This window comes from Hyla sarda, chromosome 3 (genome assembly GCF_029499605.1).
Source record: "Hyla sarda isolate aHylSar1 chromosome 3, aHylSar1.hap1, whole genome shotgun sequence".
In the NCBI taxonomy this organism is placed as follows: Eukaryota; Metazoa; Chordata; class Amphibia; order Anura; family Hylidae; genus Hyla; species Hyla sarda.
The window spans coordinates 209,565,461-209,591,863 of record NC_079191.1 but is presented as its reverse complement, the minus strand read 5'-3'; the positions used below and the strand labels follow the sequence as shown (position 1 = coordinate 209,591,863).

The following is a 26,403-nucleotide window of genomic DNA, read 5'->3' as shown; positions in this document are numbered from 1 at the left end:
GTAATGCCCAGAAAAAACTAATGAAGCAGCTTCTTTCCAGTAATCGTTTTTAGCTAAAGAATAGTTTGTCTGTGTTATCTTATCACTGGCAATAGGACATCTTACAGTTTACATATTAGAAAACACAACAAAAAGGTCAGAGGTGCAATAGGTAAACAGTCATTGTAACCAATATGTCTAATATACTGTACCAGCAGAATTGACTTTCATCTTTCTGTTTGCCATAAATGCTCCCATGGACAAAGGTTACCCTGTACTGATAACATCACTTCTCTGCATATTTGCAAATAAAAGTGATTTCAAGTTATCACTTGCATTGTTCTACAATTTAAAGATACAAAGAAAATGTATCTTAATAGTGCTGTAGGTCCTTTCATCACTCAAGGGTTTAATGGCCGACTGATAGTGTACTCAGACTCAGTCAAGGGGTTTACTGGAACCAGCAGGAGACAACCTTATCTGAAGAAATAACCTGTTATGGTCTGTGTATACAATGATTACAACAGTTCGTTCTATGGCATATTCTCCTGTGGACAAACACACAGGGCTACTCGGCAGCAGCCCTTTGTGTGCAGTGAAGTTTGGAGGTGGGTTTGCTCGTATTGGCAGATTTCCCCCTGCCAGTCATGAGCTGACACACAGAGCTACCTGGCCGCTACAGGGAGTTCACTCTGTAGTCACTCTGTGACTACTGGCAGCACATCTGCAGTGTCAAATATGCTGCGGATGCACTGTGTGTGTGTGACCCTATCCTTAGCCAATAGTTCCAGTACATTTATATGTCACCCCTGTCTGCTCCTGCCCTAAATCATGCTAATGTTTTTGCTAAAAACACAAGTTTTCTATTTTTTTTTTTTTTTTTTGTATAATATGAGCCCTGACAAAACTGTATGGATCCTGTTATTATTTACTGTTGTGCTTTAATAGACTTATCCATAAAATTAAGTAAATCAATTATTGCCTGTATATTATTATTTCTTCTATGTATGCATCAAAGGCATTATAAGACACTGGCAGTCTGTCACTATCTAAGCCAGTGTTTCCCAATCAGTGTGCTACTGCTGGGATACACTGGGATACACTGATCTAAGAGAAACTTAAAGAAGCATTGTGTTAAGCCGAATCTGAAATGACTCAATAATAATATTATATTATTATTATATTATACCACTTGGAACACTTTTACAACTTGGAACACCTTTTGTGTCCCTTTACTACACAAAGTAACATCATTTGTTAGGCTGAAAAGACAAGTCTATCTATTTTAGCCTAATTCACTTTAATGGGCTAAATGTAATCATCTAGTGATCATGGTCTACTGCTTTAGATAAACATATACCCGCAGGAAATGGCCCAAATATAGTCAGTAGTTAACAATGTTCAGACCATTAAAGTGACAGTACACTGCAGTATAGGACAGAATCCCTTTTTTGACAGGATGCCGAAATATATTAGTCACATATGAAAAAATCAGATTGTAAATGCCCCCTCAAGACTAAAAATTCCTTCTCAATTTCAGTTACATAAAAATAAATCCCTGGTTCAACAACTCATCTTCAGAAATCTAGTAACTATAACTTGTAATATTTGTATGCTCCTGAAATGCATTCTGGTCTTTTTCGAAATATTTATTGAGTTCATCAAGACAACTTACTCTGGCACATAGTTCCATAGTGTCACTGCTTTTACTGTAAAGAACCTGAGGATGAGGGTTGTACTCACTAATGGAAGATACTGTATATATACAGTGTATGCGACACACATGAGCAGGGCCGGCCCTAGACATTGTGCTGCCTGGGTCCAAGAGTGAAATGCTGCACCCCTCCCCCACCAAAAATTTAAAAAAATGTATACAGTTTTTGTTCACAATACTGTAAATCTGTCATACTATGTTTATTCTATGGGTCAGTATGATTCCAGTGATACCAAACTTGGATAATTTTTGATTAAGTTTCATGAAAAAAGAAAAAAATATATTTTTACACCTACAGAGCTATGTTAGGGTTTATTTTTTGTGCCATGAGCTGAAGTTTTTAACAATTTTGCATATCTATGACTTTTTGATCAGTCTCTATTTTTTATTTGTTGGGGGACGTGATGTGACCAAAAATCCTCAATTTTAGTGTTTGGAATTTTTTTTGCATTTATAACATTCACGGTGCATGATCAGGAATGCCATAATTTAATAATTTGGACAATTACGTATGCAGTGATACCAAATATGTTTTTTTTTTTACAGTATTTTATTTGAAAAATGGGAAAAGGGGGGTGATTTTAACTTTTATGGGGAGGGGGGTTATGTTTTTTAACACATTTTTGCCCCCCCCCCCCCCCCCCAGGGGCCTACCATAAGCCATCAGTAGACAGCCTACATAGGTCAAGGTAATGGTATTACATTACATTGATCTATGTTTTCGGAGCTCGATTGCTAAGGGCTGCCTTAGGCAGCCTTAAGCAATCTCCGATCCAAGGATGGGTAAGTCCCTGTTCTTCCCTAGCAACCCATATGCAGCCCATGAATACATTGTGATCTGATAGCAGTGGGCATCTGCTCATAATGATGTTGGTCCATGACATATTCCCCTCACTCGAACCATGGTGTTACCGGTACATCATGGGTTGGGAAGGGGTTAAAAATCTTTTCCGGGCGGCAATTTGCCACCCGTTTGAAGGTGCCGCAGGGCCCATTGTGCTGGCCCTGCACATGGAATGGATGCCATGTGACTAGTGTGGGGATCCTTAAGGTATATCCCTGATGGCAGTATCACCTAGAGTTGCCCACAGATACACAGTAGTTAGTTAGAAATGCAGGTAAACAGCAATACAACACAGTGGCAGGCATAGAGGTTACATGCATAGAGATTATATAACATGTGTATACAGGTGACAGAAAGCAGGTAATGGCACCATAAATGAGCAAAGGCTAGTGACCACTCAATAGAAACTGATTTTATTTAACTAGCTTCCATGTTGTTCAGGGGTTGTGACCGATGCCCATGGCCAATGCGGTGCAGGCGTGCAGGAGTGTGCCCAACCTACATGTTCTTGTAAATATTTGGTCATGTATGCCACTACTTATACCAAGTGACAACTTAATGCATTATGCATTGACACTAAAGAGAATATATTATACTGCCGTGTCATTTGGTATAGGTCCCATTTTTATTGTGTATCCTCTGAAGGTGTAGGTGTATTGATACTATTAATTATTTATCCTGTTGTATTATCCTAGAGGAATCACTATATTCAGGCGCCTGACACAAGTGATTACCACTACTGCCAAAGCCATGTGGATAATATGAACATCATATAATATTTATGCTAATATATATATATATATATATATATATATATATATATATCTCGTTTTTTTGTGGATAAGTTGTGTTGTTGTGCAGGAACATGCTTTAAAAACACCATGCATCTGAAGAAGAGAGAACCCTAGTAAAGCTAGGAGGTAATGCATTAAAGAGTCATTGCCACTTGTTAGATCTCCTTTAAGGATTAACCAGACAGTAGAATAAGAGGAGGAAATATATGCTGTTTGCACAGTTAAGTAAAAAATAGGATGTAAGATGAGAGCTTTGTTAGAATCTCTGTTTTTTCCTCTGCGGTTATGATCCTGGTTGACATTTATGTAATAGATTATAACTTAAGCTAATATTGGGTTTATGGATTCAGTCTTGGAGTATATCCACGATAGGTTTACATAAAAATCTGGATTAGAAATATTAGTTATGTGTTGGGTTACATAAATGTTTTACCTATTCTTTTTGCTTTTGAACTCTGGATAATAGTTTAGGATCATACAGACCTATACAGACAAAATCAGTCTTCAGTAAACGAATGAATAAATGAATAAAATCTAAAACAATTCTGACTGCTTTTGTTTCCAAAGTCCCTTGCTAAGACTTAAGTAAAAACGTAGTTTTCCTTTAAAGGGGTACTCCGGTGGAAAACTTTTTTTTTAAAATCAACTGGTGCCAGAAAGTTAAACACATTTGTAAATGACATATATTAAAAAAAATCTTAATCCTTCCAGTACTTATTAGCTGCTGAATACTACCGAGGAAATTATTTTCTTTTTGAAACACATAGCTCTTTGCTGAAACATGAGCACAGTGCTCTCTGCTGACATCTCTGTCCATTTTAAGAACTGTCCAGAGTAGGAAAAAATCCCCATAGCAAACATATGTTGCTCTGGACAGTTGCAAAAATGGACAGAGATGTCAGCAGAGAGCACTGTGCTCGTCATGTCAGCAGAGAGCACTGTGTTCCAAAAAGAAAATAATTTTCTTTGTAGTATTCAGCAGCTAATAAGTACTGGAAGGATTAAGATTTTTTAATAGAAGTAAGTAACAAATCAGTTTAACTTTCTGGCACCAGTTGATTTAAAATAAAATTAAAAGTTTTCTACCGGAGTACCCCTTTACAGAAGTACTTTTTTTGCCCATTTCATGCACACTCATTATCACTAGTCATACAGCAACATTTGTTTCATTCTAGCACAGCTGCATCTATGCATATCATTACTTTTATTTGGTCATGTGAATATCACTATGACCCTCTAAAACTTACAGTTTTATGTGTCGATAGGAAGTCAGTCCTGGGTCAGCTGACTTACTGTGCACTACAGGATGTCATCATCACCTATTAGACTGCTCCTGTTACTCACAGATTCCTCTTCTCCCAGCTCTGGATTCATCACACACCTATGTGAAAAGGAAGCATGCATATATCAGAGAACAGCATTAGTTTACAGAAAAAACCCGACGTTTTTGTCCTGCATCTATATGTTGCTCCAAGGAGAATTTCATTAAAGAATCCTGTTTTTACTGCACCATAAGTTTGAGCTACTTTCTTAGATGCAGAATTTATCGAGGTCTCAAGACGCTGCCAATCTCTCCGCACATAGGTGTAAGAGTACAGAGGATGTGTGATCTGTGATTTCTTTGTTTCAGGATATTTGGTCCGAATATAAGGTCCAGATGAGGACAGGATTTAAGGATGGGATATTAGGTCAGTATATGAGGACGGTACCCCTGGTGTCCTGCTCTGGTCCCCAGCTGTGATCCTCTTCCTGTCAGAAATTGTGGTGCTTGTGGCCAAAGTGGCATGGGGGCTCAGTGTGTCATAGTGCCACTCAGCCAATCACTGTTGGAGGCGGGACATCACCACGGCCAGTGATTGGCTGAGCTACAGCCAATAAATTTGTCTCTGTTTTGGGGGGATTTTTAAGTGCTGCACCATTTTTCTTCTATTATGAATATACTGTGATTGGGTCTGGGATGCTGGCACCATCTATACTGGGCTCTTCTACTCTCTGGTCATTGGAAGTTCAACATAGCACTTCATGGCGAAGTTGCTCTTCATAAAGATTGACTAGAAGATTAGCAAGACCCTGAGACTGAGTTACAGCATGGTGGGCAAAACCATACAATGGTTTCACAGGACAGGTTCCACTCAGAACAGGCCTCGCCATTGTTGACAAAAGAAGTTGAGTGCACGTGCTCAGCATCATATCCAAAGGTTGACTTTGGAAAAAAGACTTATGAGTGCTGCCACCATTGCTGCAGAGGTTAAAAGGGTGGGAGGTGAGCCTGTCAGTGCTTAGACCATAGGCTGTACACTGCATCAAATTGTTCTGCATGGCTCATGGCTGTCATCACAGAAAAAAGCCTCTTTTAATGATAATGCACAAGTAAGCCTGAACACAGTTTACTGAAGACAAGCAAACTGGGGACATGCATTAATGGAACCATGTCCTGTGGTTCAATGAGACCAAGATAAACTTATTTGGTTCTGATGGTGTCAAGCGTGTGTGGCGGCAACCAGGTGAGGAGTACAAAGACAAGTGTGTCTTGCCTACAGTTAAGCATGGTGTAGGAAGTGTCATGTTCTGGGGCTGCATGAGTGCTGCTAAGGAGCTACAGTTCATTGAGGAAACCATGAATGCCAACATGCACTGTTTCATGAGGCAGAACATTATCCCCTACCTTCTGAGACTGAGCAGCAGGGCAGTATTCCAACATGATTTTACGTGTACGCCATTGACCATGTGATTTAATTAACTATACATTTTATAGTTCGGACATTTACGCACGTCGCGATACCACATATGTTTCTATTCATTTTTATTTACATAGTTTTTTTATGGGAAAAGGGGGGTGACTCAGACTTTTATTAGGGAAGGGGTTAAATCACATTTAGGGAACTATAACATTGCACACACTGTTTTCCTACACTGATCACTGCTATGCAATCACATAGCATTGATCAGTATTACCGCCGCTCAAGCACGGAGCAGTCATTCAGCGACTGGACAACAAGGAGGCAGGTTGGGACCCCCCCTCGTGTCCGTACAGCTGATCGGGACAGCGCGGTTTCACCACAGTGGTCCCGATCAGCCCAACTGAGCAGCCAGGAAGGTTTCACTTTCATTTCAGATGTGGCGGTCAACTTTGCTCGACGCGTCTGAAGGGTTAATACTGGGCATCACCGCGATCGGTGATGTCTGTTATTAGACGCGGGTCCCGTCCATTGTTGCCAGCTGGGACCGACCCAATATGATGAGGGTTCACCGAATGACTCCGAGTTATATCGTGGAAGCAGGCGCAGGACATAGATATACGTCCTGCGTCGTTAAGTGGTTAAGCGTATAGACCTATAGTTTCCTGGGTCACTTATGACCCCTTTGTGACTTTTGGCATGACATTTGCTATGTGCCAGTCCTGTGGAACAAACCCTGTCATTCTATCTTTGCAGATGACACCAAGCTTTGTAGCACAGTACAGTCTATAGAGGATGTGCATAAGTTACAAGATGACTTGGATAGACTAAGTGTCTGGGCATCCACTTGGCAAATGAGGTTCAATGTGGATAAATGTAAAGTTATGCATCTGGGTACTAATAACCTGCATGCATCGTATGTCTTAGGGGGGATTAAACTGGCAGAGTCACTGGTAGAGAAGGATCTGGGTGTACTTGTAGATCACAGACTACAGAATAGCATGCAATGTCAGGCTGCTGCTTCCAAAGCCGGCAGGATATTGTCATGTATAAAAAGAGGCATGGACTCAAGGGACAGGGACATAATACTCCCACTTTATAAAGCATTGGTATGGCCTCACCTGGAATATGCTGTTCAGTTTTGGTTGCTTGTTCATAAAAGGGACACTGCGGAGTTGGAAAGGGTGCTGAGACACGCGACTAAACTAATATGGGGCATGGAACATCTTAGCTATGAGGAGCGATTAAAGGAGTTACAATTGTTTAGTCTTGAGAAGAGACATTTAAGGGGGGATATGATAAACGTATATAAGTATATAAATGGGCCATACAAAAAATATGGAGAAAAACTGTTCCAGGTTAAACCCCCCCAAAGGACGAGGGGGGCACTCCCTCCGTCTGGAGAAGAAAAGGTTTAGTCTAAGGGGGCGACACGCCTTCTTTACCGTGAGAACTGTTAACTTATGGAACAGTCTACCTCAGGAAGTGCTCACAGCAGGAAAAATTAACAGCTTTAAAACAGGATTAGATACATTCCTGGAACAAAATAACATTAATGCTTATGCAGAATTATAAAACTACATCCCTTTCCCTTATCCCCTTACACCCTTCACTTCAATTCCCTGGTTGGACTTGATGGACGTATGTCTTTTTTCAACCATACTAACTATGTAACGAATCCTTATATATCAGGTTCAATGGTATGTCTTTCACCCTTATTTTCAGCCAAAATTGGCTTAAGGCAGGATTATTTGTCTAAGCAAACTCTCCTCCTCTTATTTGCATGGCCATTTCTGAACAGACTTGCTCCCAGTTCTCCATCTGCACTTGGATTCAGCTCTCTACCTCCACCCCCAGTACCTAGTTTAAACACTCCTACAATCTTGTAGCTATCTTTTACCAAGCACAGCTGCACCCTCTACATTTAGGAGCTGCCTGTCTCTACTGTAGAGTCTGTAAACAACAGAGAAGTTGGCCCTTTTTTCCATGAACCCAAACTCCTCTTTCTTATACCAATTTCTGAGCCACTTGTCAACCTACCAAATATCTTACTACTTCTCCGGTGTGGCACATGGTACAGGTTGTATCTTAGAAAATACTACCTTAGAGATCCTAGCCTTATGCTTATTATTGCCTAAGTCCCTGAAACCATTTTAAGGACCCTCCACTGACCTTAAATTTAACTTAAAATGTCATCAGTCCAAATGTGCACCATGACCTCTGGGTTGTCACCAGCCCCTCCCAATAATGTAAATTAAACCCGCAATATGTCAAACTAGAGAGCCAGGTAGACAACATAATGATCCCAGTCTTTGCAACATCACAACGATCCCTTCATATTTGCATCCCCCACTATCAGCATCTTTCAGGCCTGCTCTGAACTCTTATTCCCCACCTTACTGGAGAACACATCCCCCTGGTTGTCAGAGGCAGTGTCTTGCTGCAGCATTGCTAGCCCTAAACTAACATCGCTTTCATCTACTAACCTGGCAAACTGGTTGGGGTGTGCCAGATCAGGATTAACCTATCTGCTATCTTTCCCCTACCCCGGCTAACTGTCACCCAGCTAGTTGTCTCACTATCATGCTCCACATACCACTATCCTCCCCCACATCTGCCATAGCGAGTACTTTCTCAATGAGCAGCAGGCTCCTTTCCATGTTGTCAATGGATCTCAATATTGCCAATTGCTCCTATAGATCTGGGCTTCCAAATGAGCAACGTGCACAGGAGAATGAACCCTTGAATGGCTGTACATGGGCTGCATACATTGCACAGTATATAAATTGGACATGACATCACTGTAGTGACGCCCCACGGGCGGATTCACTGTGCCACAAATGACAGCCAGCCAGGCAGGCAGAATGGGGAAAACCTGACACTAGAAATAGCGCCAGACACAGCAATGCTGATAATGGTGTTTATTTACAAAGTGCATTCAGAGTCCAATAAACAGGCAAGGTTTAGGAACCAGGTACAGCAGACAGATCAGGCAGAGACCTAGCAATGCAGACTAACTAAAGCAGAATGCACAATCTTGCTGAGGCCCAGAACAACAGGTGTGGCCTCTTTAAATGGGGATTGCCTACCATGATTGGAAGGGGAACCACTAGGGAGCGCATGCCAGCCCTATAAAACAAAGCCAGTGCACACGCACGGCCCCTAGTGGACAGAACAGCAAGACACACATCATACCAGGCAATACAAAAGGAACATGGCACCCAGAATGTCGCACAATGCTGGTAAGACCCTGGGCACATGGTACACTGGTGGTTGCCAAAAAGCAGCGTTACAACTGTCAATCATGGAGCCCATTTTTACTAAAAGGAATAGCAAAGATAGCTTAAAACAGTGATTAATATACAACACACAAAAGGGGACAAACAGTAAATAATTACAATTGACTCTAATCTCCCTGAATTTTATGTCCAATACACAAGACAAAAACACTTGCATGGTCCCATACTCACTTTCTTTGTTTGCTTTTTAAAGTCTCTCCTGCAGTACTGTTGCAAGTAAATGCTTTGTTTGCAAAAGGGCCATATATTATTATGATTTATTTTAATCTTAAGGAAACATTAGTTTTGGCTGTGGTATGCTGGCATTCTGTGACATTTGGAGTTATGCCCCAAAGAAAACCATCACAAGCTCATTCTTATGCATTCTACCTGCTGGGTCAGTTTAACCAATAGTGCCATAAGAGGACTGGAGGCTGTTTAGACAACAACTGTGATATTATTTTATATTAAGAGGTCTTTCAAATTGCTAAATTGACATCATACACTTCATCAAGATTCACTTAGTTGACTGAAAATGTTACATTTATTTACATTTAATATGTGTTATGCAAACTAATCCAATAAAGAAATGTTCTGTTTGATTTCCCTCTAAGCTCTGCTGCTGAAAAACAATATACAGTAGGATATGAATAGGTCATTATTGCCATATGTGGATGCTTGGAGAGCCGCCAGCATCTTCAAGACTAATCATTTTGGGTTGCAACATTACTTGGTAAAACACTATAGTCATTTAATGGCTAATGTTTAACCTTCCTTCACACAATAAGGCACAAAAGGGCACTTCCTGATTGATCTACCCATCCCGGTGTTCCTAAATCTGAGTTGGTCTCCTATACTAATCGACTAAAAACTTTTCTAAAAAACAAAGATGCAGGAGAAATTATCTAAGTACACCAGCTCTTTGAACAGTTATAAAGTCCAGAGCAAGGCTAAGTTCACAAGACAGAATTTTTGCATAGAATTCTGCATCAAAATTCTGCAGAAATGAATTGCCCATTCACTTCAATGAAATTGCTGCAGTGGGAATTCTGCAGCATAAATTTTGCTGAGTGAATGGGACAGCAGAATCCTATTGAAGTGCATTGGCTATAAATTCATGCAGAATTTTCATGTGGATTTCCATGCAGAAATTATGACATGTAAACATAGGCTAATAATAGAATTTAAGAATATGTGGATCCTTCTTTAGGTGTACCTGTCTCTACTTTCACACATTTCTTGAGCTCTGTTTTTAATAAAATATGTAATTTACCATATTAAAAAATATAAAGTATAAAACGTAAATTTTTTTCTATTGAAAGGTTTCTCCTTCATACTAAAAGTCATAACCAGACATGGACTACTTCAGCCGAGCATGACTACCATTAAGCAAGTCTTTCAGGCTACATTTATTGATTAAAAATATCAAAATAGATGGACAGCTCACAACAAAAATTCCCAGTCCTCAAATATCTCAGCCAAAAAAGGTTGTACAATGGATGTTTGGAAGGATGCATACATTTTATTATAAATAACTTTTACACATAAAATTTCTCACCAGGCCCGTGTGATATAACATAAAATAACATAAAAATATATACTTGATAATAAATGGACAATCTATAAAAAGGGAAACCTGTAAGATACAAGAAAAATGTCCAGTGTGTATGGAAGGACACTTCTGAATAAATATATATAACTGCAATAGTGATTGACCGCAATTCAATAGCAGTTTGTATTCAATAATGCGGTATCTGAATAACTGATGGTACTATGTACCGCTCCTTGAATAATCGCCGTCCACCACTCTGTAAAGGCTCCACTGATGTATGTAAAAATTGCCGGAATACAGTAAATAATATTGCGACTATGCCGGAACAGTACACAGCCAAGGTGCTCCAGACTGGGCGCATGTAGATGGTAAGCTGTTTCTGCTGTGGCCGGCAGCTGCAGAGCTCCGGTGATTTTGAAGCGCTGGAGACACACGGTGGTATGCAAATTAGTACCTGGCAGGGTACACAGATGGAAGCACACACAGTGGTATGCGGTAGTATATGAAATAGTACTTGGCAGGGTACACAGATGGAGGCAGCTGGAGGCAGCTGGAGTAGTACCTGGCAGGGTATAAGGTAGGGTACTCAGATGGAGGCAGCTGGAATAGTACCTGGCAGGGTACACAGATGGAGGTAGTTGGAACAGTGTGGCGGCAGGAGCGGCAGAATTTTCAATCTAATAGCGGTCAGATAGTAATCCAAGTAAAGTTCCTAAATAAAAAGTCCTGCCTTAGCACCTTGTTGAGACAGGGTAGGTAGGCCAAATGAGTTTTGGGGCATGGACAAGTGTATACTAGTCCCTCCCCATCTTTCCAAACATCCATTGTACAACCTTTTTTGGCTGAGGTATTTGAGGACTGGGAACTCTACATTTATTGATTACATATCCTCAGAATAGGTTAATAAGTTATCACCTCACTGATCAGCTGTTTGGGGACCTGCGGCACCCACATACACAGAGCTTAGAGCCAAAGGCGCTTAACTGGATTAGAGCTGAACTGTAGTAACCGAGCATGACAAATACACAGTGTACAGAGACATGTCTGTAAATGAAGGCACCGCGTCTTTGGCAAACAGCAGATCGACATTGTGCCAGGGGTCAAAACCCCACCCATTTTGTATTGATCATCTATCTTGAGGATGATAACTGTTTCTCAGCAGTGTATATTAAACTATAAAGTCCTAGCAAAGAATATGAGTGGCATTCACCTAATTGCATAAAGTTTATTAGCAACAACCAGGAAATACAGGCACAAAACAAGACAAAGGACCGTTTCACGCTTGGTCTGATGTCACTGCTAACTCATCCCCTTATATACTCAAAACTTTATTTGTATAAAACACATAAACCCCTTAAAACTTTTAAAAACCAAAAGTGAATTATCACTACACAAAAGTAAATAAGCTAATTTATGTTAGTTTTTTAAAAACGGTTTTGAGGGGTTAAAGGAGTTCTAAGCTAAAACTTTTAACTCCCGCTGTGCCTGGGCTGTAAAACTATACATAATAAACTTTCACTTACCTGCCTACAATCCCCTGTTGTACCGATATCGCCGTCCCGTTCCGCGGGTCGGTGACTTCACTCTGCGCTCAGCCTATCAGCGGCCGCAGCAATGTAACATCACGGCCGCTGATAGGCTGAGCGCAGAGTGAAGTCACCGACCCGCAGGAAGAGGAAGTTGACAGGTACCGGAGCACGGGCGGCGATATCGGAACAACAGGGGATCGTAGGCAGGTAAGTGAAAGTTTATTATGTATAGTTTTATAGCCCGGGCACAGCGGGGGTTAAACGTTTTAGCTTAGAGAACTGCTTTAATGTGTTTTATACAAATTTTGTGTATTTAAAGGGATGGGTTAGCAATGAAGTCAGAGGCCAAGAGGACAGTAGCACAAAACAGTCCAATTGCCTTGTTTTATACCCTGATTGTTGCTAAAAATCATAACACAGTTAAGTGAGTGTCACTGGTATTCTTTTCTTGGACTTTATATATTGCAATGCCTGTATTCTGTGTGAGTGTAGCACCACATTGCAAGTTATGTCTGGATGACCTCTATGCGGGAAGCGGCAGGTGTAGTCCTGTACAGAGTTTTTGGCTGGGAACAGTGCCGAAACTTCTTCTTTGTTGCTGTGTTGTATTAGGTTATGTGACAGGTCAATGAGCTATAGTGTCTATAGGATAGTTATTTGCATTGTCGGATTATGTTGTAACGAATCATGCACACTGCTAAGCTTGTGTGATGACACCCGCCTGAGGTGTAGGCACCAAGGTAAAGAACAGGGAAATATTAAGGAGGGACTTATACTTTTTATTGGCTTTAGCTTCAAAACTACATCAAACACGGCAGTGGCAGTTTTCCAGATGTGCTGCATGTGATACGACCCTAAAAGCTACAATTTAAATATCATTTTTATGTTAGATATACTGTGTTCATAATCACTATAGGCATAAATAAAACATGTAATATAAGATAGATGTTAATGAAATAATAGGGGGAACTATTGGTAGCCCTAAAAAGATGTCTTGAAACTTTGTTGTCGACCATGAACAATCCTGAGATTTAAGTTATAGAAAGCAAATTTTACTGGTTATCATACAGATATAGGGGCCAGATATGATCTGATACCATTAATGGTGCACATAGATCACTCAAGTATGAAAGAAGGGGTAAACAAAACTTACTGAACTTACTGTAGTTGAGTACACCTTTTCTAAATATTGTAAAAATAAAAAAAAATTGAGCATAACAAAACAATATGTGAAACAGAAAGAGAAGCGGTGTTACGCCGAGCGCTCCGGGTCCCCGTTCCTCCCCGGAGCGCTCGCCTCATCCTCGTTGCTGCAGCGCCCCGGTCAGATCCACTGACCGGGTGCGCTGCGGTACCGCCTCCAGCCGGGATGCGATTCGCGATGCGGGTGGCGCCCGCTCGCGATGCGCACCCCGGTCCCCGTACCTGACTCGCTCTCCGTCGGTCCTGTCCCGGCGCGCGCGGCCCCGCTCCCTAGGGCGCGCGCGCGCCGGGTCTCTGCGATTTAAAGGGCCAGTGCACCAATGATGGTGCCTGGCCCAATCTTCCCAATTACCTTGATTAGTTTCCACCTGTGCACTCCCTACTTATACCTCACTTCCCCTGCACTCCCTTGCCGGATCTTGTTGCACTTGTGCCTAGTGAAAGCGTTCCCTTGTTTGTTCCTAGCCCGTGTTCCAGACCTCCTGCCGTTGCCCCTGACTACGATCCTTGCTGCCTGCCCCGACCTTCTGCTACGTCCGACCTTGCTTCTGTCTACTCCCTTGTACCACGCCTATCTTCAGCAGTCAGAGAGGTGAGCCGTTGCTAGTGGATACGACCTGGTCACTACCGCCGCAGCAAGACCATCCCGCTTTGCGGCGGGCTCTGGTGAAAACCAGTAGTGACTTAGAACCGGTCCACTAGCACGGTCCACGCCATCCCTCTCTGGCACAGCGGATCCACCTCCTGCCAGCCGGCATCGTGACAAGCGGCTATACAGTGGAAGAAGGATTAAGAGGGGAAATTCTGATGAATCGTGAGATACTATAAAGCAGAAGAAAAAGGCAGCAAGTTTGTGAGTCACTCTGAGACAATAGTAGTGTCAATCTGCCTTTTACATTATAAAAACACAACATTCCTTTGAGTTATCTGACAGCTTAAACCCTAAGAAAAATGCAATGTTTACTGAGAAGGTTTTTCTCTTGAGAAACAATTCCTAGAGGTTCATCACAAAGGAATTTGACAAGATAAATAAAATTTAACAAGAAAAAGGTATCATGATCCCAATATAAGAAAACCTGTGCACCCACCACACTTTGTTGGAAAACCTGGGCTCCAAAACATAGACTTCAAGATTTTAAGACCAGCCAAGGCACTCCAACTCCATACATTAATTGTACACCTGTGTTTTTAGATACAATTACAATTACTGCATCCCTTAAAGGGGTACTCCGCAGAAAAAAACATCTTATCCCCCTATCCAAAGGGCCAACAGCAGCGGCGTCCGGAACATGGAAGCTTGGAGATTCCGTGTTTGTGACATCATGCCACGCCCCCTCCATTCATGTCTATGGGAGGGGGCATGACGGCTAGTACATAGCCCTCATGCCTCCTCCCATAGACATAAATAGAGGGGGCATGGCGGCTGTAGTTACTAGTCATCCAGCATGGAGAGGAGTTCTCTCCATGCATGGATGACTGGGGTGCCGTGTCAGAGATTACGGGGGTTCCCAGTAGCGGAACCCCTGCGTTCGGACATCTTATCCCCTATCCTTTGTATAGGGGATAAGATGTTTTTCGGCAGAGTACCCCTTTAGGCAACTTTACCATGATCTTTAACAGTATCCATTAGTTCAAAACAGCCACCATGCCTAAACTTTTAACCTAGTCTTAACAACATGCTCATAGGAGTTTTTACGTTGTCTTTGTTACAGTCAGAACTTTGGCTGGACTTTAGAATTTCCAGAAAAAAATCACATTGTTTAAAAATCTTTTGTAAACACCAGGTTTGCACCAAGGTGTCTAAATGGGTAGCTAACTGCTCACATATAGATTTGAATAACCTGGCCCTTATCGCTGTACCCCATGTCTTCCCTATGTCTTTTACTCTATAAGTAATGTTTTTAAAAGATAATTCCTCGTTAAAGGGGTACCCCAGCGAACTGAAACGTATCCCCAATCCACAGGACTCTCAGCAGACGACCACCGTACCCTTCCATCCCGATCAGACACTTATTCCACACAGTTTAAAATAAGACTTATTGTTTAATGAAATCTATAAAATGTATTAATTGCAGAGTATGCTGATACTCATGCCGCGTAAGAGTACACCAGAAAAAGAGGGCATACCCTGGTTAAATGTATAAGATTATATTTAATTTATCAAGGGAGGGTTGGGTAGGTCGTGACGAACCCACGACGTGGAGGAATGGAACAGCCACGGGTTCTTAAGGGTACACCCGCTCCCACCCACAAATACAGGCTTATAAATTAGCCTTCTCACTTGTGGTTGGTGCTCATGCAAATCAATGTACCTAACCCATCTAAAATACAGAAACCACATTTGCCATATAACCGTATCCCCTATCTAATAAGGCAGCCAAAGTGATGCCATGTCCTGCCGCGAAGGAGTACACCTGAAAAGAGGCCAAAACTCAGATATCAGAACAAAAACGCTTACCGTATATGCCGGCATATAAGACGACTGGGCGTATAAGACGACCCCCAACTTTTACAGTTAAAATATAGAGTTTGGGATATACTTACCGTATAAGACTACCCCTCCTACCGCTATGTACAGTACCTTATAGTTCCCCCACATTAGGTCGGCAGCATGTTCCCCCACATTAGGTCGGCAGCATGTTCCCCCACATTAGGTCGGCAGCATGTTCCCCCACATTAGGTCGGCAGCTCCCCCACATTAGGTCGGCAGCTCCCCCACATTAGGTCGGCAGCTCCCCCACATTAGGTTGGCAGCTCCCCCACATTAGGTCGGCAGCTCCCCCACATTAGGTCGACAGTTCCCCCACATTAGGTTGGCAGCTCCCCCCCCACATTAGGTTGGCAGCCCCCCCCCACATTAGGTTGGCAGCTCCCCCCCCCACATTAGGTCGTCAGCTCCCCCCCCCACATTAGGTCGGCAGCTCCCCCCCCCACATTAGGTCGGCAGCTCCCCCCCCCCACAATAGTAGGCAGCTCCCCCCACAGACATACAACTTCCAGCCATATAGAGTGTAAGGGTGGAGGCTGTATGTCTGTGTACTGCCCCCCACAGTGTTCCGGTCACCGCTCCTCCGGCCTGGGGTCACAATCTACTGCTGTGGCCTATGGACCATAGCAGCAGTCCCGGGACCGGAGGAGCGGTGATCAGAACACTGTAGATGACGCGCCGCCGGTCACTCACCAGGCCCCGGCCGCGCTGGTCCTCCTCCGGTCCTCCTGCGCCTCTATGGTTATACGCGCGGGACGTCACTGACAACCATAGAGCGGTGGAGAAGCGCAGAAGGACCGGAGGAAGACCGCAGGAGGACTGGAGGAGGACGCGCGGCGGGCGGGGAATGGTAAGTGACCTGCGGTCATCCTTATGTCCCGAAAAGATTTTTCGGGACACGGGGATGTCCAGCATAGGAATACTTACGATTATCGTGCCGGCTCCTGTGTGCGGCTGCAGGCGGGGGCCGGCCAGAGCATGTAAAAGCTAATTCATGAATACTAAAAACCAGGGTGCCTCCAGCTGTTGTGAAACTACAACTACCAGCATGCCCGGACAGCCTTTGCCGGTCCGGGCATGCTGGGAGTTGTAGTTTCACAACAGCTGGAGGTACCCTGGATTTTCAGTATACAGTTATTAGTTTGTACATGCTCTGGCCGGCCCCCGCCTGCAGCCGCACACAGGAGCCGGCACGATAATCGTAAGTATTCCTATGCCGGACCCCAATACCCGGCGTATAAGATGACCCCCGACTTTTCAGAAGAAAATTCGGGGTTTAAAAGTCGTCTTATACGCCGGGATATACGGTAACTTAACATGTACCATTACAAATGACTGGAAAGCAATAGATCTTTCCACAATAAGACTTGGCATACATCACAAGTATGTACTGGAGTTCCAGTTTCCTGATTATGTGAGCAGGAACACCGTGACTAGATGCTGAGGCTGCCCCACCAATCCATAATGAATGACTGGAGAGACCTGTGGGGTCATCACCTAAGAATTTGACTAATACACGTAAGTATTTGACAAAGAAACTGTTGTGAGTGCAATACCATCAAACAATAGTAACAGACAATCCAGACAAGACCCTGCTTGTGCTGCTGATAACCCCCCACCAGACACCACTAGTGTTGAGCGGCATAGGCCATATTCGAATTCGCGAATATTCGCGAATATATGGACGAATATTCCTCATATATCCGCGAATATTCGCATATTCGTTATATTCTCGTTTTATTTTCGCGTGCGCGGAAATACGCGCACGCGAAAATTAACATATGCGAAAATTCGCATATGCGAATTTTCGCATATGCGAATTTTCGCACGCCAGTCTCACACAGTAGTATTACAGCCTTCTTTACACCACACAAGCTGTAAGCAGAGAGGGATGATCACTGTGATGTGTACTGTGAAGAAAAAAAAACAAAAAAAAAACGAATATTCGTAATTACGAATATACAGCGCTATATTCGCGAAATTCGCGAATTCGCGAATATGCGATATTCGTGAATAATATTCGAATTGCGATTATTCGCGAGCAACACTAGACACCACTGATGAAAAAATGGGAAATAACGTTTCCCTACTACTTGTCGGGGTAAAAGATGTTTTAGTGTGATTCAAACTTAACACATAGTGAATAGATTCCCAGCCAAGCTTCAAAACTGCACTTTGCTCATCTTATAGGTGAACTCACCTGGTCTTAACCCCTTAAGGACATAGCATTTTTCTGTTTTTGCACTTTTTTCCTCCTTACTTTTTAAAAATAACAAACCTTTCAATTTTCCACCTAAAAATCCATATTATGGCTTATTTTTTTGCGCTACCAATTCTACTTTGCAGTGACATTAGTCATTTTACCCAAAAATCCATGGCGAAAAGGAAAAAAATATAAAAAATATAAGTGTGCGACAAAATTGAAGAAAGACTGCCATTTTGTAAATTTGAGGGCTTCCGTTTCTACACAGTGCATTTTTCAGTAACAATGACACCTCATCTTTATTCTGTAGGTCCATACGGTTAAAATGATACCCTACTTGTATAGGTTTGATTTTGTCGTACTTCTGGAAAAAATCATAACTACATGCAGGAAAATGTATACGTTTAAAAATGTCATCTTCTGAACCCTATAACTTTTTTATTTTGTTTTGATTTGACTTTTTGCTCTCTTTTTATTAATTCTTTTATGGTATAAAAGTGACCATAAATATGCTATTTTAGACTTTGATATTTTTTTTTACGTGTACACCATTGACCGTGTGGTTTAATTATATTTTTATAGATCAGACATTTACACACGCGGCAATACCACATATGTTTATATTTATTTTTATTTACATAGTTTTTTTTTATGGGAAAAGGGGGGTGATTCTGATTTTTATTAGGATTTTAACGCTTTCTTTTCATTGTTATAGCCCCCATAGGAGGCTATAACATTGCACATACTAATTTCCTACACTGATCACTGCCAGGCAATAGCCTGGCATTGATCAGTGTTATCATGGCTCGACTACTTCTGCCTGGATCTCAGGCACGGAGCAATCATTCGGCGATTGGACAGCGAGGAGGCAGGTAGGGAACCTCCTGCTGTCCTGCAAGCTGTTCGGGACACTGCAATTTCACCGCGGCGGTCTCGAACAGCACCACTGAGCTAACTGGCAATTTTTACTTTGATTTTAGCACTGATGGGTTAATACCGGGCATCACCGCGATCGGTGATGTCCAGTATTAGCCGCGGGCCTAGCTGTTCATGGCCACCGGGACCCACGCGATATGACAAGGGGTCAGCGCGTGACCCTGCGTTATATTGCGGGAGCCTGCGCAGGACATATGCATATGTCCTGTTGCAGGAAGGGGTTAAGGACCCACAGTAACCGAGGAAAAGGGCCGCTTTCAAGGTCAGACTGTTGTTGCCAAAAGGAGATCTAACAAGAACATTGGACAACTGTCTACACAAATCTCCTGACAAAGTTTGCCTAGTGGGACACTTGCAGACCTGAGCATGAAGATAGATACCCTCGGAATGCGACAAAACCAGAAAATATTGTATACCTACAAAGTAATCTTTATAGTATTAAAGGCTAGTCAAAGTGAAGAGTGGCAAAACCCGATAAAAGCTAATAGGAAAGAGATGGAATATGGGTCAAGTTGTAATCATAACCGACCTGTAATGGACCTGTAGATATGACAGACCTAGCCGAGAACAGAGCAACATATCCTGTAATCATGACCATGAGACCCAACCAATATATATATAATAACATTATCGTCAGCCTGAAGCCGTGTCCCATTGTAATCATAATTGACCTGTGGACGTGACAGGCCTAGCCGAAAACGAAGCCACATATCCAGCAATTATGACCATATATATATATATATATATATATATATATATATATAACAATATCACCGTCAACCTGAAGCCGTGAGAAAGGAAGGAAGGCGCCTCATGTGCGGGATCAGTAGATCTTGCAGGTGGGGGTAGGGGAAGGTGATTCCCAAGCCGCTTACCAAAGTTGGTTGTGCGCCCACACACAACAAGGTTAGGAGCAGAAGAGATATGAAGGCAGGTCCACTGCAGCCCTCCTGGATAGGTGTGGAATCAAAGGCGAATGACCAGGGAGTCAGGAGTTTGTCTGGCGCAGAGAGGAACCATCAGACAGCCAAGTAAAATCAATGGATTTATTAGATGCAACGCGTTTCGCTGCGCATGCGCAGCTTCATCAGGCATCAAATTTGATCATTTGATGCCTGATGAACCTGAAGCCGTGTCCGGTTGTAACCGTGCTTGTCTTGTGGACATGACCGCCTAGGCGAAAATTAAGCCACATATCCAGCAATTATGACCATGAGACTAAACCAATATATATAACTAATATTATCGTCATCAACCTGAAGAAATGTCTGGTTGTAACCGTGATTGGCCTATGGATGTGATGGCCTAGCCGAAAATGAAGCCACTTATCCAGCAATCATGACCATGAAACTCAACCAATATACAAAACGAATAATGTCATCGTCAATCTGAAGCCGTGACAGTTTGTAACTGTAATTGACCTGTGGACGTGACAGGCCTAGCTGAAAAAGAAGCTGCATATCCAGCAACCATGACCATAAGACTCAACCAATATATATATCTAATAATATCGTCGTTAACCTGAAGCCGTGACAGTTTCTAACTGTAATTTACCTGTGGACGTGACAAGCCTAGCTGAAAAAGAAGCCACATATTCAGCAACCATGACCATAAGACTCAACCAATATATATATATATATATATATATAACTAATAATATCGTCATCAACCTGAAGCCATGACAGATTGTAATGATTGACCTGCGGACGTGATCTTCAGTCTCAAGTCGACAGAAAACCAAGCTATTTCCCTCTATGCACAACCCCAATGCTAAGTAAGCATGCTGACCCACCAAATAAAACACTAAAACGTGTACTCAGACTAAATGCTATAGCGTTTCCAGATTATAACGCTAGAAATGGATGCATGGAATAATACTAACATACACACCAGATGTTCAACGTATGCACAGAACAAAAGTTATATCCATGCGCAGACTGACACAACGCCATGAGACGTATGCACAGCGTCAAAGATATGAATGTGTAGTACAAACACCATGAAATGTAAGCACAGTAAAACACCATGAAACGTATGTACCGTATGAAGATATGAATGTGTGCCAAATATGGACGCTATGACCATATGCATAGCATAAACTCCTTGAAGCATATGCAGAGCAAGACAATATAAATGTGTGCCCAGCATAACTGCCAAAACCATATGCACAGCACAAACACCATGACCGCATGCCCAAACAAGCATCATGACCGTATGTACAGACCAAACTATATGAGCGTATGGCTAGAACAAACTATGTGAGAGTATGAGCATATGCACAGAACAAACTATATGAGCGTATGACCAGAGCAAACAGTATGAATGTATACCCGGGACAAATATGACTGTATGCACAGAACAACTTTATCAGCATATGCACTGAACTACTCTATAAGCGTATGTGCAGAACAAACTATCTGAGCAAATGAGCATATGCGCAAAACTAATTACGTCAGCGTATGCACAAAACAAATTATATGAGCATATGCCCAGAACAAAATTCATGAGCTTATGGCCAAACAAACCACAGCGGGTCTGACCGGGGCGCTGCAGAGAGAGGAACGCCGCGAGCGCTCCGGGGAGGAGCAGGGACCCGGAGCGCTCGGCATAACAGTACCCCCCCCCCTTAGGTCTCCCCCTTTTTTTGTCCGGTAATTGCTTCACGTGGGACGAGGACACTGGGAGCGATTGTAGGGTTTCCTCATCAAAGGCAGGCAGTTCAGAAGGAGTGGGAATGGGGAGGGAGGGCAGAGGGTGAAGCTTGGCACGGGGCAGAGTGTTACCAGGATGGGGGCTATAAGGAGGCAAAGCATAGCCCTGATAGGCCTTGGGGAGACCAGGTGTAGGAGGAGGCACAGAGGCTTGCCTGACGGGACTGGGAGCAGACATGAGGCATTTCTTGCGGCAAGCAGGGCCCCAATTCTTGATCTCCCCGGTGGTCCAGTCAAGGGTGGGAGAATGATGCTGGAGCCATGGCAGACCGAGGAGGACTTCAGAGGTGCAGTTGGGAAGGACGAAAAATTCAATCTTTTCGTGATGGGGTCCAATGCACATTAAGAGGGGTTCTGTGCGGTAACGCACAGTACAGTCCAACTTCTCTCCGTTGACCGAAGAAATGTAGAGCGGCTTGACGCGACGGGTCACTGGGATGCAGAACTTATTCACCAAAGAGTCCAGAATAAAATTTCCAGAAGCACCAGAGTCCAAGCAGGCCACAGCTGAGAAGGAGGAGTTGGCAGAAGGAGATGGTTGCTGCTGTAGCAGTGGCAGAAGTTGCTGTAACGTGGCGGTCAACTGAGACAGCTGCTGTCCTTGTTGGGCAATTTGCTGCGATTGCTGGGCGACCACCGTGGGAAGGTCAGCGAGACACCTCAGCGGGATCCATGGCCGGATCTACTGTTAGGATTCGGCTAGCTGGATGTGGATCCTCTGTGTCAGCAAGGGATTGGCGTGGACCGTGTCGGTGGACCGGTTCTAGGGATGCTACTGTTTTTCACCAGAGCCCGCCGCAAAGCGGGATGGTCTTGCTGCGGCGGTAGCAACCAGGTCGTATCCACCTGCAAGGGCTCAACCTCGCTGACTGCTGAGAAGGTGTGGGACAGAAGGACTAGGCAGAGGCAAGGTCAGACGTAGCAGAAGGCCGGGGTAGGCGGCAAGGTTCGTAGTCAATGAGGATAGCAGGAGATCTGGAACACAGGATTTGGACAACACTAAATGCTTTCACTGGCACAAGGCAACAAGATCCGGCCAGGAAGTGCAGGGGAAGTGAGGTAAGATGGACAGGGAGCAGGTGGAAGCTAATTAGGCTGATTGGGCCAGGCACCAATCATTGGTGCACTGGCCCTTTAAATCTTAGAGAGCTGGCGCGCGCGCCCTAAGGAGCGGAGCCGCGTGAGCCAGGACATGACAGCCGGGGGCCGGGACAGGTGAGTGACTTGGGATGCGATTCGCGAGCGGGCGCGTCGCGCTATGCGAATCGCATCCCCGCCGGCAGTGTCAGTGCAGCGCTCCCGGTCAGCGGGTCTGACCGGGGCGCTGCAGAGAGAGGAACGCCGCGAGCGCTCCGGGGAGGAGCAGGGACCCGGAGCGCTCGGCGTAACACATATGTACAGAACAAACTAAATGAGCTTATGCGCAAAACAACTATATGAGCGTATGCTCAGAATAAACTATAGGCGTGTATGCACAGAACAACTATATGAGCGTAAGCACAGAACAGCACAGAACAACTATGAGCGTAAGCAGAGAACAACTATATGAGCATAAGCACAGAACAACTATGAGTGTATGCACAGAACAACTATATGAGCGTATTCTCAGAATAAACTACTCTGTGTATGCATATGAGCACAGAACAACTATGAGTGTAAACACAGAACAACTATATTAGCGTATGCAGAGAACTACTAAATGAGCGTATGCTCAAAATAAACTATATGCATGTATGCACAGAACAACTATATGAGCGTAAGCACAGAACAGCACAGAACAACTATGAGCGTTAAAAAGAGAACAACTATATGAGCGTAAGCGCAGAACAACTATATGAGCGTATGCAAAGAACAACTATATGAGCGTCTACGCAGAACAGCTATACATCATTTTTTTGTTTTGTTTTATGAGCATATGTACAGCATAAATACTACCAGCGTACGTACAACATAAATGTTACAAGCGTATGTATAATATAAATGCTACGAGCGTATGTACAGTATAATTGTTAGGAGGGTATGTACAGTATAAATGCTAGGGTCCTATGTACAGTATAAATTCTAGAGCGTATGTACAGTAGAAAAGCAACAAGTGTATGTACAGTACAAATGCTACCGGCGCACATACAGCACCAACGCTACAAACTTACAAACTCTGCGAGTGCACGCCCAGCAAAAAAACGCAAGACACGCCTTACCTGTAAGCAGGAGGGCCATGTCGTATGCCCAGAACAAACTAAGAGCATATGTCCACAATAACTATATGACTGTGCATGAACACACTATATGAACATTTTCAAAGAATCAACTATATGGCCGTATGCCCAGAACATTTACAGGAGCGTGTGTACAGAACAGACGATATGATCGCATGCCTGAAATAAACAATATGATCGCATGCACTGAATAAACAATATGATTGCATGCACCGAATAAATGATATGACCGTATGCACAGAAATACATGACAGTATGCAACTATGTGAGCATATGGCCATTTTTTTTGTGCTAAGGGAACAAGCTGTGGATAACTTAATATGGAAACCAATAGATCAAGAGACCACCAGTGACTGTCACTTCAGTTTCCCATAGTACAAAAAGTGTTTGGTTACTACATAAATAGGAAGGCATAAACTTAAAGTGTACCGCATATATATGGCTGGTGTGAAAAATAGACTAACAATACCCAGCAGTGAGTTGTATACGTGCCCCCCTTGCATGAGGAAGCGGGCCGGGAGTCGAAGCCAAACACCGCTAAACTGAAAGGCAAACAACCCCCCCACGACAGTTAAAGATGAGTGCTGTGTGGACGAACAGGATACAAACCGGCATGTATAGCCCCAAAATGCACTCCTACCCGGTCATAGCATAATCCACGTCGACTGCTGGAACGAAGCAGCAGCCTCCCGCATACCCGGAGTCTGCTCCGTAGCAGAGACGGGCCTGGAGGCACCGCTGGCCAGCACCATACTCACCACCCCTCGTGACACCGGACTTCCTGTCAGCTGATGCCAGACACGTGACAAACCCACGGCGTGGATGACTGGAACAGCCACGGGTTCTTAAAGGTACACCCGCCCCTCCCACAAATATAGGCAAATAAATTAGCCTTCTCAAACATATATATATATATATATATAAAAAAAATAGAAGCAGCACACCACAGGTAGAGTTCAAAAGAATGGTGAATTTATTCCATAATGTGATTTATTCACATCATGGAATAAATTCACCATTCTTTTGAACTCTACCTGTGGTGTGCTGCTTCTATATTTTTGCATACATTGAGGAACCAGTGGACCGAGGTTCAGAATATGCGGGCACCCCAATTTCTTTTTTTCTTGACATTTTTGGAGGTGCTGTTCTTATTGGATATTTATATATATATATATATATATATATATATATATATATATGTGTTAAGGGTAATATTATTAGCCTTTATTTGTGGGAGGGGCGACATGCCTATAAGAAGCCTCACCTTCAGTGGGGCTGCATGTCGGGATATCCTTGATGCTAAGCTAGCATCTGAAGCTTCTTAGGGTAAGTAGTTGGTGTTTAGGATACACGACCACGCTATGTAGCACTGACCACAAATGAATAAATAATATATATATATATATATATATATATATATATATATACTGTATATGTTAATATAAGGCTACTTTGCTATTAAACAGATAAAATATGCCACTCATTATAAACATTTATTGAAAAAGATAATATGAAAGAAACACTGTAGTTAATCTTTGGCACGTTAAAGGGGTACTCCAGGGAAGTTAAGAAAAATTTAAATGCCCCAAAGCCACCACAATACCTGTTCTTTGTCCCCTGTAGTTATTCATGTGGTATTGGCAGCTCCTGTGGCAATTGTTGTCTCCTAAATACTTTTTTTCCTTACCTGCGAGAGAAAAAGTGGAGGGATTTTCCCACAGCAACCAGCTAACAAGCTGAGGTAAAGTGAAAGCCGAGCTGTGATTGGCTGCATATGGGGAAATCTCCCCACTTTTTCTCTCACACAGTCCGATAAATCTGGGCTACTGTACAAGTCTTTTCTTTTATGCCGCCTCCTGCTATGAATTTTTCTGTGTTCTGAATGGCAGCATATTCAAAAGAAAAACAGCAGCTATGTGCTCAGTTGTGACTAGGAATCTTTCCTCTCACAAGCTCCTCACACAGGTAGGAGAGGGGTGGCTGTACAGCCAGAGCTCTAGCCCAATCAGAAATCAGACATAGATCAGGTGGTGTTGTCTTGATGGGAGGGGCTGCTCTCTCTGAGGAGACAATGTGGATCTAAAAAATGAATTTTTCTCACACTTCCTGCAAGTAAGTGACAGCTGAAAGAGGAAAATTGTTGTATATAGCTAATGAATGATATTTAGACAAATACATAGGTTGGTGAGAGGGAAAGAATGGGCTATGGATTTAGTTCCCCGGAGTACCTCTTTAATGTTTGTCAAACACGGCCTAGTCTGTCACTGGTCAGCTAAAC

General features: G+C 43.1%; 1 long non-coding RNA gene across 3 annotated transcripts in view; it reads right to left on the bottom strand.

The window, feature by feature from the left end:
* LOC130360699 (uncharacterized) overlaps nt 1-25,991 on the bottom strand; it is a 65,098-nt gene extending 39,107 nt beyond the window's left edge. For 2 of the 3 annotated variants that reach the window (XR_008890767.1, XR_008890769.1), the window contains exons 1-2: nt 25,729-25,991; nt 4,579-4,712 (exon numbers count right to left, since the gene is read on the bottom strand). This is a non-coding gene — a long non-coding RNA (uncharacterized LOC130360699). The remainder of the gene's footprint in view (nt 1-4,578; nt 4,713-25,728) is intronic. The other variant, XR_008890768.1, reaches the window with a different exon arrangement.
* Nucleotides 25,992-26,403: the final 412 nt, after the last annotated feature.